General features: G+C 42.1%; 1 long non-coding RNA gene across 1 annotated transcript; it reads right to left on the bottom strand.

Annotated features, from left to right (window-relative positions):
- Window positions 1-6,539: 6,539 nt before the first annotated feature.
- On the bottom strand, window positions 6,540-13,589 carry LOC128340358 (uncharacterized). Its single transcript, XR_008313644.1, has 2 exons — window positions 13,451-13,589; window positions 6,540-6,829 (listed from the first exon to the last, which is right to left on the bottom strand). It is a non-coding gene; the product is annotated as an uncharacterized LOC128340358 (long non-coding RNA).
- Window positions 13,590-15,161: the final 1,572 nt, after the last annotated feature.

Here is a 15,161-nt window from a genome sequence, read left to right as displayed (position 1 = left end):
AAGTGAATAAAGCTTACACAAGAATTTAATTTGGCCCTACTGAGGGCCGAACAAAACATTACATTAAGCACATCATTAGAGCTGCTGTTCCTAACTTTTCTATAACTAGGAAAAGAAGAGGTAGGGATATGCAGAATGTTTCGACAATGAAACATTTCCATTTGTAATGGGCCATTTCGTGTGTTTCAAGCTTGATACACAACACACAAAGAAACTCTTTAAAAGGGCCCGTTTCAAGCCTGGAGCAGAACAACCTCATTTTGATCAAAATGTTTCGACATTTCAAGCACCATTTTGGAGGCTTGTTTTTCCCTTGCTGTTTTGGTTTCTGGCACTGGCTTCCAATTGGCTTGTGATCTCCTTGCTTCTTGGTTGGCTTGTTATCATAAAATCAAGTGTTGCCATGGACAACTGTGTCCCCATTGGCTGGGGGGCAGAGGGAAGAGGGAAATTCACAAAATGAGCGCATTTCAAAATGTATTCAAAATGACTGGGAGGCAGAAAGTTCCCTTATGCCTCTCTTGAAGAGGATACATCAGGAGAGGAGGAAGGAAGGCTTGATTTTGTAGTTTTCTTTTCTCAGCACTGAGTATAATATGCCACCAATGGCAAATATTTATATACTGCTTTCAACAAAAGATCCCAAAGAAGTTTACATAGAGAAATAAAAATAAATAAAGATGGATCCCTGTCCCCAAAGGGCTCACAATCTAAAAAGAAACATAAGATAGACACCAGCAACAACCACTGGATTGATGCTGTGCTGGGGCTGGATAGCGCCAGTTGCTCTTCCCCCTGCTCAATAAAGAGAATCACCACTTTAAAAAGATGCCTCTTTGCTCAGTTAGCAGGGGGAATGTGCTATGAAATTACTGCTATAACCATCTCTGGCTTTGCTGAATTTCAGACTGACAAAGGCAGAACCAGAGTGCCTGCCTGCCTTCCTTCCTTGAGTTCTGGTTTGTGAGCTAGTGTTGTGAGCTTAAAATGGACAGTGGCAGCTGAGCCCCCACCCCCACCCCTCATTTCTAGGTGATTGCTACGATGATACTGGCCTTGAGATTAACTTGTGCTTCACTCCCTGCTCTGGTGTGATCTGTTCTGAAATCTTCATTACAAGATGTACTCAGTCAAAATATGATTGAAGACATTGCTCTAGTTGAGCTTATGGCTATGCTTGCTGCTGCTAAGGGTGTTGCTGTGCTGTGGTAGTTGTTGCAATGCTGAAGTAAGGAGACATAATTGTGTGAGAGAGAGCAACTTAATGTTACTGCAGTGCAGACACTGGGGTTAGCAGGGGATTCTGGGTCAGTGATTCCTTTTGGCCATTTTGGACTGTGTTTGAAATGTATATTCTGTGTTGGGAGGAACAGATTCCCTTTTACTGTGTGCTTCTGCACTGTTTTTCCAGGTAGGGTTGTAAAATGCATTCCACATTGCAATGCAAAACTTGTATGTGCACTCTGTGAGTGCAGCTTGTTCTGGGCATAGGGAACAGTGGGGAAATTCAAAACACCCCTTTGTTCCCCATGGATAGCTCATAACCAACCAATGTGGGTTGTGTGGTAGGGCATGATGGGTTCTACCTACCCCCAACACACAAAGGAAATGGGCAAGTGGACAATTTAAACAATTTTTAACCTCTTCCCCAAACCCCCATAGGATCCAATGGGGGTTTTAGGCAAAAGTTTAAAATGTATTTAAAATTGACTGCTTGCCCATTTCTTTTATGGTTTGGATAGTAGGTAGCACCCAACATGCCCTAACATACAACCCACTTTGGTGTCCCATGGGGAACAATGGGGTGTTTTGAGTTTCTGCATTGTCCACTTTGGCCAAAACATTTGAAACATTTTGAGTGGTTTCATCGAAATAGCTGGCTGGACCGTGTTTTTGATGAAATGTTTCTGCCATTTTGTGTTCCATTGCGAGACTGAAACAAAATGCAAAATCAATTTCATGCACATCCCTAAGAAGAGGGGACAATCCATATCTGGACTACACTGTTGGGGAATACTGTAACCCCTTGCCTCCATTAAGACCTGATCCAGATTACTCCCTAACACTGATGCTGTTTCCTAGAGCTGTGAACAGAAGCAAAGATTCTATTCAGTAGCTGCTTTGCAAGTTTGGAGGGGGTCCAATTCAATGTATTGCTTTGTGTGGATATTTTGCAACCCATGATTTGCTCATAGATTGTAATGCGGAATCACTAAAATGCCTAGAAAATGTGCACAAAACATTCAATGCCAAACCAGTTGTCCTCAAACTGGGCTAGTTTGGTGGCTCAATGGTGAACTAAACCAGAGGTGGTTTGGTCCATGATCAAACTGAACCAAGCCCAGGTCAGGCAGACCAGTTCGGCATTTAAAGGGCAGTGGTCGGCAGCAGTGAGAGAAGTAGTTTAAAATTCTTAGCAGCACAGCTGCTTGTGCCACCGCTTGCCTCCCTAGCGCAGCCCAAGCATGCAGCGATCCTCCTTCAGCAGCAGCATTCCCATTCTATAGCCTCTACTTCTCCTCATTGTGGTCCCAATCCAGGTCAGATCCCGCTTCTATGACTCCTAATTAGCATAGAAGCATGCCAGCTTAAAGTAGCATGTAATTTGACCCTAAGTGAAAATTGGAAGCCACATTTCTAATCACAAATGTTTTTTCTAGTCTTGATTTTGTAAGCTGCTTGGAGTAGCATCATGCATAAGTAGCAAGTACTATTACAGCACAGTACTTGAGGGGTCTTGCTTCAGATACCAAGTATCCACAATTTTGGCTGACCTTGTCACCAAGCCAAACATTGTGATTGCCTATCCCAGCATCTTCCCACTCCTGGCAATTTTCTCAAGGAAAACTGAGGTTGGGGTGGCTTCCTTGGAAACAGCTGGCAACAATGTTTTAATTGTAAACCGCCCTGAGCCATTTTGGAAGGGCGGTATATAAATCAATCAAACAAACAAACAAACAAACAAACAATGCTTGGAGTGCCTCCACCATCTAGAGACCAAATGGACAAGCTCTAGGCATCTTTAGGGAGGCTTCTTGCTTTGGCTGTTTTGCAAATGGGGTACTCTGAGCAATGCAGCCAAGCAGCAGTCAGGGAAGAAATGCTTGGAGCTTGCCCATTTGGCTTCTGTTCAACCATGATGCCAGGCATCATGGCCAAGTCGTAGCCAAGGAAGCCCTTCCACCTTATTTTTTTATTTCTACTGCTTGGAGCCTCCTTTGGACCTTATAAATGAGTGTGTGGAAGTCAGGCACACATTATCTTGATCCCTGCATTCATATAACATCTAAAAAGTTGTTCTAGTAAGAACTAATCAGCCTACTTTCCTTACACTGTCTCTACAACTGGACTACATTTGGTTCAAATCAAGGTCCACAAGGGATCTCTTGCACCTCAAATGTTCATACATCCACCATCTTGGATCAGGGTGGATGACATCATTACAAAATACACCATTGAGATGTCCCTGTGTGTCACTCACTACAACTGTACATAATTTGGTTCAGATTGGTTAGACAGCCCACAAGTTAGCCCACTTGCACCTCAAACATTCATGTGTCTGCCATCTTGGATTGGGGTAAATTACATCAGCACATACTATGTCATTGAGGTTTCCGCATGTGCCCCTACAGCAGTAGCAAATTTGGTTCAAATCGGTTAGGCAGCTCACAAGTTAGCTCACTTGCACTTCAAATGTTTACGTGTCTGCCATCTTGAATTGGGGTGGATGACCTTATCACAGACTACACCATTGAGGTGTCCCTGTGTCTCACCCACTACAACTGTACCTAATTTGGTTCAAATCAGTTAGTCCATAAGTTAGCGCACTTGCGCCTCAAAAGTTCACATGTCCACCATATTGGATTGGGGTGGATAACATCATCACAAACTATGCCATTGAGGCCCTATGTGTTCCTATGTGTCCCTACAGATGTAGCAAATTTGGTTCAAATCAGTTAATCAGTTTACAAGTTAGCCCACTTGCACCTCAAAAGTTTCATGTCTGCCATCTTGAACAGAGGTGGATAACATCATCACAAACTACACCATTGAGGTGTCCCTATGTGCCCCTACAGCTGCAGCCATTTTGGTTCAAATTGGTTAAGAGGTTCACAAGTTAGCCCACTTGTGCCTCGAAAGTTTACGCATCTGCCATCTTGAATCAGTGTGGATGACATCATCACAAAATATGCTGTTGAGGTGTGTCCCTGTGTGTCACTCACTGCAACTGTACCCAATTTGGTTCAAATGGGTTAGGGAGTCCACAATTTAGCCTGCTTGTGCCTCAGATGTTCATGTGGCCACCATCTTGAACTGGAGTGGATGACATAATCACCCACCATGCCATTAGGGCCTCCCTATGTGTCCCTACAGCTGTAGCAAATTTGGTTCAAATTGGTTAAGCGATCCACAAGTTAGCCCACTTGTGCCTCAAAAGTTTATGTGTCTGCCATCTTGGATTGGGGTGGATGACATCATCACAAACTATGCTGTTGAGGTGTCCCTATGTGTCTCTACAACTGTACCCAATTTTGTTCATATTGGTCCAAGCATTGCAAAGTTGGTGGGGACACACGGATAGACACACACTCGGACACACACACGGAATGCCGGGTGATCTCATAAGCCTACTGGAAAATAGGCTAAAAAGGATGAGAGTTAAGGAAGGAATATCTATCTAGGTTAAACTCCTAGCCAGTTTCCTTTATGTCTTCAAAATTAAATATAGAATTGTGTCAGTATCATAAAATACCTGCTCCATGGAGCTTTTATTTTTAAGTTACACATTGCTACAAAGATGTCCTCATATAACACGTCCTGAAGTAACCCTTTCTGTTACTGTGAACGCCAAAATGAGTTCTACAGCTAAGCACGTGTTGCTTTATACACACTTCTGAGCTTTGACAAGTACATGGAATTGCTATTATCTAGAGTTCTTTGGGGATAACATTAAGAGTATCTAAGGCCTTTGAACATGAACTTCTTCGTTTGTTTGCACAGAGGTTTACTATTACTAACTGTTAAAATCATTAAGGAATATTAAGTGACCAACAGAGATCTGTGCCACAAAATCTGATGGAAACTGTTGAAATATATTAGCAAACGCAAATGTGATCAATCATATTAGATAAGCTTAGAGCATTTCACTTTGGATATACCTGCACCTATACCTGCACCTTAACAATTAGTATATCAAATTCAAACTCAGTTGACTGAAGCCATTTGACATATTTGCTCCATGCCCTTTATCAAATCCCAGTGGGTGTTTATATTACACAATTAGCTATCATTTAATAAACTATCCATTGATTGATTTCACTTATTTGTTGACTTTATGAAGAAGTAAAACTATGAACTAGGAGACACCAGCCTAACAACCAAATTCAAAGGCTATGCACATGTGCAGGTGGGCAGATGGGCAGGGGGCGGGCAGGGAAGAACCTAACTTCCCCAGACAATGGTGGCTGGAGTCTTTGGTGTGCCATCATGCACCCATGCTCCCAGGGGTGCAGGTTAGGGGTGTGCATGGAACCACAGCGTTCTGGTTCTCCGCTGAGCGGGGGGGCTCTTTAAGGGTGGGGGAGGGTGCACTTACCCCTCCCTCCGCTTTCCCCCCACCGGCGCTCTGTTTTTGAAAAGCATTTGGGGTGGCAGCGTACCTCCCTGCCACCCCTTCCCGTTTCTCGGCAAAAGGCTTCAGAATGTGCAACTGTGCATGCGCACGGCACACGCACGCATGTCTGATGTACGGATGTGACATACGGACGTGACATATGCACACAATTCATGCGACGCATGCACATGGTGCGCGCATGCCATGAGCATGCGCAGTTGCACATTCTGAAGCCTTTTACCGAGAAATGGGGGAAGGGGCAGCAGGGAGGTATGCTGCCACCCCAAATGCTTTTCAAAAAAGGAGTGCCAGTGGGGGATAAGTGCACTCACCCCCGCCTTAAAGAACCACCCCCATGGCTGCGAACCACGAACCGCTCCGCCGCCCCCCCCCAGTGAACCGGTTCGCAGGCCTTTAGAATGGCCTGTGAACCGGTCCGTGCCCATCACTAGTGCAGGTCAGCAGAAGCTGGGAAAATGAGTTCTAGCCTCCAGGTATCCCACCACAATGATGAGCGCGGTGCATAGGGGGATTCCCCCAGGAGTTAGGCACTCTAGAGTCTAGACACCCGACTCTGTGTGTGCTTGGGCTGTATGCAGCCTGAGCACTCACATGATCCGGCACCGGGGTGAAGGTTGCACTCATCCCCTTAACCCTGGCTAAAGGCTGGGGTAAAATGTCAGGTTGGGCGGGAGAGCAGCATTGGGATAGGCTCGATCATGGTGCTGCACACAAGCAGCCCAACCCTGGCTGGGCTGCCCTAGCCTGAGTTAGGCTGCTTGTGTGAATAGGCTTACCACTGGAGGGAGACCATTGTCTTTTCCTTCATGTGTGGTGTAAAAATAAAAAGCTGTTCGTTCAAGGCATAGATACTTAGATGCCAATTCCTGGTTAATCCTTTTTGGGAACAACATGGCCATAGGACTGGAGGATGAACATTTATTTCTACCAGAACAAATTCATTCTAGGTAGATATAACTGAAAGAAGCAGAAATTTCCAAGAAGAGAAACAAATCCAGGCCTTCTATAACAAACTGAATGTTGTGTTTGCTCCACTGATCAATTGTTAAGTAAACTGCAAATGGATCTTTTAAAAGCAACAGTCTACCTACGCAGCTTCTTGGACAGGTAGCAGTGGCCCAATCCATGCCCTTCAGATATTTTGGCCAGTCTAATTGGCTGATGATTCATGCTTTTCTTTTCCTCCCAATGTTCCTGTAAATACGATAATGACAGGGAAAAATATATTTGTTTGGACTTTTCACTTCAAATGTGTGCGTCAATACTCAGAAGATGGACAAGAACAAATAAAGTGGAATTGCACTCAGATCAGGTAGTTTAATTACAGGAGGACATGTTGACCTTTTAGCACACTAAAGCCATATATCTCTATCTTCTTGCTTCAAGGTCTGGTAACTTGTCTTGTTTAGCTCACAAAATCCATCAAGGAGACCAAGATCCAATAAGTTAGAGAAGAGACCACATACAGGAGGGGGATATTTTAATTCACACACACAATGAACACTCACACACACACACGGACACCACTCCCGCCACCACTCCCCTGTCACTGCATTATATGCAGTTTTAGATCAAGAGAGCAGAAACTGATCTTCAGTGAGCTGAAGTTTTCAGATGAAGTTTTCAGATGAGTGACATTTTTGTCCTTCCCATGTCTCTCTTTCTTAAAGCACTTAGAAAATGCTGTGTGTGTGTGTGTGTGTGTGGTGTGCACATGCACACACACGTGCACATGCATGCAGAGGCGCTCTTACCCCTGGACTTCTGGGCCAAAGTTCAGGGCTCCACAGCCCGTGGGGGCCCCCAAATCCTCTTTAGACTATCCTGGGTGGTGTGGTTGTCTGGCAGAGCATGATGATGCTTAATTTGAAGGGGAGGTGGACCTCCAAAGGGCTTTAGGTCCAGGCTCCAAGATTACCTAGGTGCATCTCTCTGTGTGTGTAAAGGAACAGTCCAAGGCATTTTTGATGAATCTCAGTATGAAGTACATGTTACATTTTTGTACACGCACAAAACCCATACTTGCATACATGTGTCAGAATGGTTGTACAAGCATATTTCACCTCAGTACATGCATAGAGGAGTTGATCCCCACACTGGCATATGAAAAAAAGTGCATGTGCAAATATTGAAATGCATGCATGAAAATTAAGCTTTGTAAAGAATAGTCAGATATAGAGGCTATTCACACGTATCCATTGCATCCATTCATCTAGCAATACCTGTTCCTCATTCAGAAGAACTTAAAACTAAATATATTATCTTGGACAGTTGTTTTAGCAAGCTTTTTTTAACCTTATATCAATGTTGTGATGTTACGTAATACACAGCACAAAGCAGGATATAAACCTGATCCAAAAAAAGCAAACCAAAGCAATACAAAAGATCAGGAAAAACCGATATGGTCCTAGGTTATTACAGTATATACAACTCCAAAGAATAAGAATATAAGTGGGTATTTTAATGATAAAAAGTAAAAATGCTGCATAAAATGGCTTAAAACTTAATTAAAATATATTCTTTAAAAGTCATAAAACATTAAAACTCTTATAATACAAGCTTTTGTATTTTATAAGCCAAAATACAATGGTTTTATTTAAGCCAAAATAACTGTAAACTGTAAACTCTGTATGCCCTGTAAACTCTGCATTAGATGTTTGTATTTCAAGCCAATGCTTTTGGATAAGCGGCTTTGACTTTTTAATAAGGGCACTATATACAGAAAAAATAATTGCCACTGAGTGAGAAGGGGACTTTGGTAGGTAACATTATGAAAACCTGTTTGGTCCACTAGGAGTTGAGAGGCATTTTGCCCCCATGAAAACAATACAGTATATGAAAAGTCACTGAGGAAGACATTCAGTCGAAATGCATCTGCTCTGACAAGTATCACTTCAACTCACTTAGAAGGACAGTATTATTACATATTTTATTTGTTTGTTTGTTTGTTTGTTTAACATATTTTAACACCTCCCAAAACTTACATCTCTGGGCTGTTTACAACAAAAAACAAACAAACAGAAAAGTTAAAACATTAGTTAAAACAAATAATGACAACAGAGAAATTAAAACATTGGTTAAAATAAATGACAGCAAAAAGTTAAAACATTACAACAATTTTAAACCTTAAAACAATGTTAAAACTATTAAAACAGTATTTAATTAAAAGCCTGGGTGAACAGACATGTCTTTAAAGATTTTTTTTTAAATTGTCAGAGATGGGGAGGCTCTTATTTCAGCAGGGAGTGCGTTCCAAAGCTTTGGGGCAGCAGAAGAAAAGGCCCATCCCCAAGTGGCCACCAGATGAGCCAGTGGCAACTGCAGACAGACCTCTCCTGATGATCTCAATGGACGGTGGGGTTCATGATGAAGAAGACATTCTCTTAATGTCTGAGGACTTTTACAATACTTGTAAAATGTATGTATGCATATGTATGAGGATTTTTAATGTTTTATTACTTTTAAATATATATTTTAATTAAATTTTAAGCCATTTTATGCAGCATTTTTACTTTTTATCATTAAAATACCCACTTATATTCTTATGCTTTCGAGTTGCATATTATAACCTAGGACCATATTAGTTTTTCCTGATATTTTGTATTGCTTTGTGATGTTACTTAAACCAATAAAATGTCCTCTGGTAAATCATTTATTCCAGAAGAATTATCTTGGAACAATTCTTTCAAATTCTTCTGAAAAAATCCCATTATTACATCAGAAGAACTTTACATCTGTGTGTATTTCTAAGAAAAAGTTTGTGAGTGGGTACTGCAGCCCCACTGGTATGTTTCCCAGACTATGGGAAACACCTACATCGGGAGCAGCAATATAGGAAGATGCTGAAACCCCTCCTGTATTCAAAGAAAACCATATGGCTCTGTGGTTGCCAGAAGTCAACACTGACTCAACAGCACAACTTTACCTTTACTTTACTGCAGGAATGTGTGATCCTGCTTCTTTTCTGCATAAAATCTATGTACATTTTCAATTCCAATTTGGTGTTCATGTACACACATCTTTATCTATTCTCCTTGGGAATCATTCTGAAGCACACCCATAAAGGAAAACATACTGCAACCAATCTCCAGCCTCTCATTTATCCTTCCTTTTATTCCAATGGCAATTATATTAATTAGCAATTATGTTAACTTCCAATTAGCTAAGTGAAGACTCTCTAATTGAATCCCCTCAGAGTTGCAGTAATTAATCCATTCACCACATCACAATCAGGTGATAAACAAACAATTTTGCTTCTTCTATGAACCTTGGAAATAAAAGGGAAACTACCAAAGGTGGAATTTCATGCCATTTCCATAAGAGCAATTGAATCCAAGGCATTGTACTCTCTTGGTAACTAATTTGGTTCTCATGTTGCTTGTGAATAGAAATAAGTTTGCATGTGTATGTATTCCAAGGACATCTAAATGGCATCCCAACTGCTGTATTCTGGAAAAAGTAGGAAAAAAGATAAGAGGGCTTTCATTGCTCATTCTGCTCTGAAACAGTCTGCTCTGCAGACTGATCATCTATTTTTCTTGTGCATTTCATTAGAGCATAGCGGGGAAACTCTTGACTAACAGGCAGAAGGTTGCCGGTTCAAATCCCCGCTGGTATTATATCTGGCAGCAGTGATATAGGAAGATGCTGAAAGGCATCATTTCATACTATGCAGGAGAAAGCAATGGTAAACTCCTCCTGTATTCTACCAGAAGAAAACCACAGGGTTCTGTGAGTGCCAGGAGTTGAAATCGACTTGATGGCACACTTTACCTTTACTTTAGTTTCCAGAATATTCACACTGCAGCCTGTAATGGGAATTACTCATTACCCATTACCTGGGAAGACAAGTAACACCAGATGACTAATCTGGTACAGATGCCTGGTATAAAGCTCCCTGATATGGGCTACCTGTTGCCAAGGTAGATCCATAGATGCTCTCTTTGTGCCACCATAATTCTTCCTCAACAATAATCCTTAGTGAGCAGTTCAGCTACTTCACTAAAGTAATTCTTTGCTACCTAAAGATTTTTTAAAACTGAAACATACTGGGCAATTTACATGTATGAATAAATCAATAACTAGGATGCAAGTTTGAGACTTTTAAAAAGCTTTTTGGTGATGCCACTCCTTTCTTTTATTTTAAAATAATGTTTTATTAATTGTATGTATGTACACACGTGGACAAATTTGTTGGTACCCCTACAGCTCATTGAGAAAGTGTTTTATGCCTCCTGAAAAGCAATTAAATGAAAAGCAATTGTCCCAAGTATACCTGCATGCCTTTGACATCTCATTGAGTAAAGCAAAGCAAGTGTGAAAAGAGATAAAGTATTGCTTATTCTACAAAGACATTCTAAAGTGGCCTGGACACATTTGTTGGTACCCCTAGAAAAGATAATAAATAATTGGATTAGAGTTATTTTTCAAATTAGCTGTTTTCTTTAATTAGTATCACACATGTCTCCAATCGTGCACTCAGTCATTCAGCCTATTTAAATGGAGAAGAGTAGTCACTCTGCTGTTTGGTATCATCGTGTGTCCCACAATAAACATGGACCAGAGAAAGCAAAGGAGAGAGTTGTCTGAGGAGATCAGAAAGAAAATTATAGACAAGCATGTTAAAGGCAAAGGCTATAAGACCATCTCCAAGCAGTTTGATGTTCCTGTGACAACAGTTGCAAATATTATTAAGAAGTTCAAGGTCCATGGGACTGTAGCCAACCTCCCTGGATGCAAACGCAAGAGGAAGATTGACCCCAGAATGGGCAGAAGGATAGTGAGCATGGTAGACAAAAAGCCGAGGACAACTTCCAAAGAGATACAAGCTGAACTCCAAGGTCAAGGTCCATCAGTGTCTGATCGCACCATCCGTCGCTTTTTGAGTGACAGTGGGCTCAATGGAAGAAGACCCAGGAGGACTCCACTGTTGAAAGAAAAACATAAAAAAGCCAGGCTGGAATTTGCTAAAATGCATTTGACAAGCCACAATGCTTCTGGGAGAATGTCCTTTGGACAGATGAGATGAAACTGGAGCTTTTTGGCAAGTCACATCAATTCTATGTCCACAGACGAAAAAATGAAACTTTCAAAGAAAAGAACACCATACCTACTGTGAAAGATGAAGGAGGCTCGGTTATGCTTTGGGGCTGCTTTGCGGCATCTGGCACGGGGTGCCTTGAGTCTGTGCTGGGAACAATGAAATCTCAAGACTATCAAGACATTCTGGAGCAGGGGCGTAACGATAGGGGGGCAGGGGGGGCACGTGCCCCGGGTGCCACCCCTGCGGGTCACATGGGGGCACCAAAAAGTGGCTTCCCCCCCCCGCCCTGCCCCTGGATTGCCCGCCGAGTGGCGGCAGGCCTGTGGCGATGTGGCAGTGGTGAGTGGCGGCGGCGGGTCACCCGCCGAGTGCAGCGGTGGCTGGCGGCGATGGGCTGCCTGTAGCGCGGCCCGAGCGGCGGCGGATTGCCCGCCGAGGAGTTCAGGCAGAGTGACGCCGAGCCTGCCTTCTGGCCCGGCGTTGCTTCCAAACTGCGCAGGCGTACCTGCGCAGTTCACACATCGCCGCCACCACGCTGCACGTCCGTGGCACTCGGTGGGCGACCCGGCGGGCAACCCGCTGCCGCCAAATCGCCGCCACCGCAATCTGCCACCTGTGGGGTGCCGCCGCCATTTCAGGGCCAGCCAGAGCTTGCCCTGGGTGCCGTTTCCCCCCGATACGCCACTGTTCTGGAGTGAAACGTACTGCCCAGTGTCAGAAAGCTCTGTCTCAGTCACAGGTCATGGATCCTCCAACAGGAGGATGACCCAAAACACACAGCTAAAAGCACCCAAGAATGGCTAAGAACAAAACCTTGGACTATTCTGAAGTGGCCTTCTATGAGCCCTGATTTGAATCCTATTGAACATCTATGGAAAGAACTGAAACATGCAGTCTGGAGAAGGCACCCTTCAAACCTGACACAGCTGGAGCAGTTTACTCAGGAAGAGTGGGCCAAACTACCTGTTAGACAGGTGCAGAAGTCTCATTGAGAGCTCCAGGTTTGCAGCTTGTTTGCAGTGATTGCCTCTAAAGGTTGTGCAACAAAATATTAGGTTAAGGGTGCCATCATTTTTGTCCATGCCATTTTCATTTGTGTTATTATTTGAAATATTCTGTTGCATCAAAACTCTAAAGCAAAGTCTGATGTTTGTTAAATGCGGAATAAACAATGATGGGTGCCAATTACTTTTGTCAGTTTCAAGTTATTTCAGAGACTATTGTGGGTTCTTCTTTTTTCGTGGAGGGGTACCAAAACATTTGTCCATTTATGTATGTATGTATGTATGTATGATACAATTTATATACCGCCACCCTTCCTAAAGTGGCTCAGGGCAGTTTATATTAAAATCAAAAGCACAATTAAAATCAAAACAATTAAAATAAAATAAAAAACCACTTAAACCAGATTAAAATTGGAATTAAAACTAGATATTATTAAAAGCAAGGCTAAAAAAGATGGGTCTTTAAGGCTATCCTGCTCTCCTCCAAGGAAGATCATCTTTTTGTATACACAGCCCAGGGCGACAACTGATAAGGCCCAATCCCAGGACACCACCAGATGAACTGGCAGCACCCAAAGATGTTCCCCTTCTGATTATCTTAACGAGTGGTGGGGATCTTGTAGAGAAAGGCTCTCCCTCAGGTAACCCGGACCCAAGCCATTCAGGGCTTTAAAGGTAATAGCCAGAGCTTTGAACTTGGCCTAGAAACGTATCAGCAGCCAGTGCAACTGTTTAAAAATGGGCACAATTTATAAACATATACCAAACTTGGAAAAGCTATGGCGGCATCCCATAAAAAGAACTAGACACAATGCATTGTTCTCCGGAGAACTTAGAAGAAAAAAGGGGGGACTTTTAAAACAGTAGCTGCAGTAAAGACAAGTCTCTGCAGCAGCTGACTCTGGTACTCCGTAGGAGCGAAGACGACATCATGCCTGCTGTCTATGACCTCACAATCAGGGGGAGATGGCACTCCTGTGAGAGTTCAGGTGAAAGGAGGGATTCTAGTCAGAGTTCTGACTGTTAGACTCCCTGTTGAGGTGTCTGAACTTATTCTGATAATACCCAACAGAGGGCATATCGGGTCCGGCATGCCTTTCAGGCCATTTCTAGATAGTTTAATCAAGCCCAGAGCTCCATGTACTCTACAATGCCATCACAGTGTGAATGAGTTTACTAGTCAGTCCTAAGTTTATCATTCACTCAGTTACATATTTGCATTCATTCGCATACTGAAGTTTTGAGTATCCAAAATGAACTGCTGTATTTTGATACTTTTGTGCCCAATTTTTAAAGTGTTTTAATTGTTTTAAACTGTGTTAATATTTAACTGTTCTGCTATTTTGGATTTATTATAAATTTGCATTTTATTAGTTGTAAATTGCCCAGGGCTATTGATTTAGATTAGGCGATAGATAAATAAATAATAAATAGTAATTGCGATGGGCAGCATCCAGATGAAGTTCGTCAGTACTGTCTCATTGAAATGAATGTAACTGAAATTAGTTATGACAAAATTGCCTCATTGATTTCAATGGTGCTTAGTTATGACTAACTGGTCTGGGTGCTGCCCAGTATTTCTACTTGGAAGTGACTTCCAAGACAATGGGTTAGATTTCCAATTTAATGTGCTTAGGATTAGATGTTAGTATAATTTTATTTATTGGAATAGAGCATGTTAAAAACCTTTGGAGACCCACCCAAGCATAAGAAAGGGGACCAGTTAATCTTGGAATGGCAATCAGGCACCCTGATAACAATAAAATATATTCTGATTAAATTCTATTTACATTTTGAAAAGAGGCAGGCAACCTAAAACTTTTGAATCTCACAATCTTTAGCATCAAAATGTGTGTTTTTAACTGACTATGACTGAAAAGGCTTCAAAATATTTTGCCCTTCTTCTGTTAAGTATTTGCATCTCCAGAATGGAACTTTATTTCGCCCACCACATTGGTATTAATTTTCTGTGCTGTGTGAGTTGGAATGTCAGTGTATATTAGCACCTGATCTATAAAGGGAATGCTGAGACCTCACTGGAAGTATTAGTCACTGCACCTTGGGAATGTAGTTGTGCGTTTCCGTTGTTGGCTCAAATGTCTGAGACGCACATGCTTTGATTCTTAATGAAACATGCACTGTGTCAAATTCATTATCAATAACAGAAAGATCACAAACTTTCTTCAAGTTCTTTAGTAATTTCCAGGCCTCTGCCTCAGTATGTGTGTGTATGTTTTCTATTACACTAGGCCAAGAAGCAAACAGCATTCCATTCTATCAAACAAATATAAAGCTCCCTGGGGCATACAGTCATTGCTACTAGAATGTAGGTGGTTTTTGCTCAGGATTATTCATTATTTAGCAATTGACAAAGATTAAAGTGAAGTCTTACACAAGGTTAATGTACTGAAATCACGATTTCCTTGAGGTTACTTTGGATATTTCCTTAGGGCTTTTCACACCTGCCTAACCAGATGTA

This window comes from Hemicordylus capensis, chromosome 1, assembly GCF_027244095.1.
Source record: "Hemicordylus capensis ecotype Gifberg chromosome 1, rHemCap1.1.pri, whole genome shotgun sequence".
Lineage (NCBI taxonomy): Eukaryota > Metazoa > Chordata > Lepidosauria > Squamata > Cordylidae > Hemicordylus > Hemicordylus capensis.
Note: the sequence above shows the minus strand (reverse complement) of the source record. Positions and strands in the feature narration are given on the sequence as shown.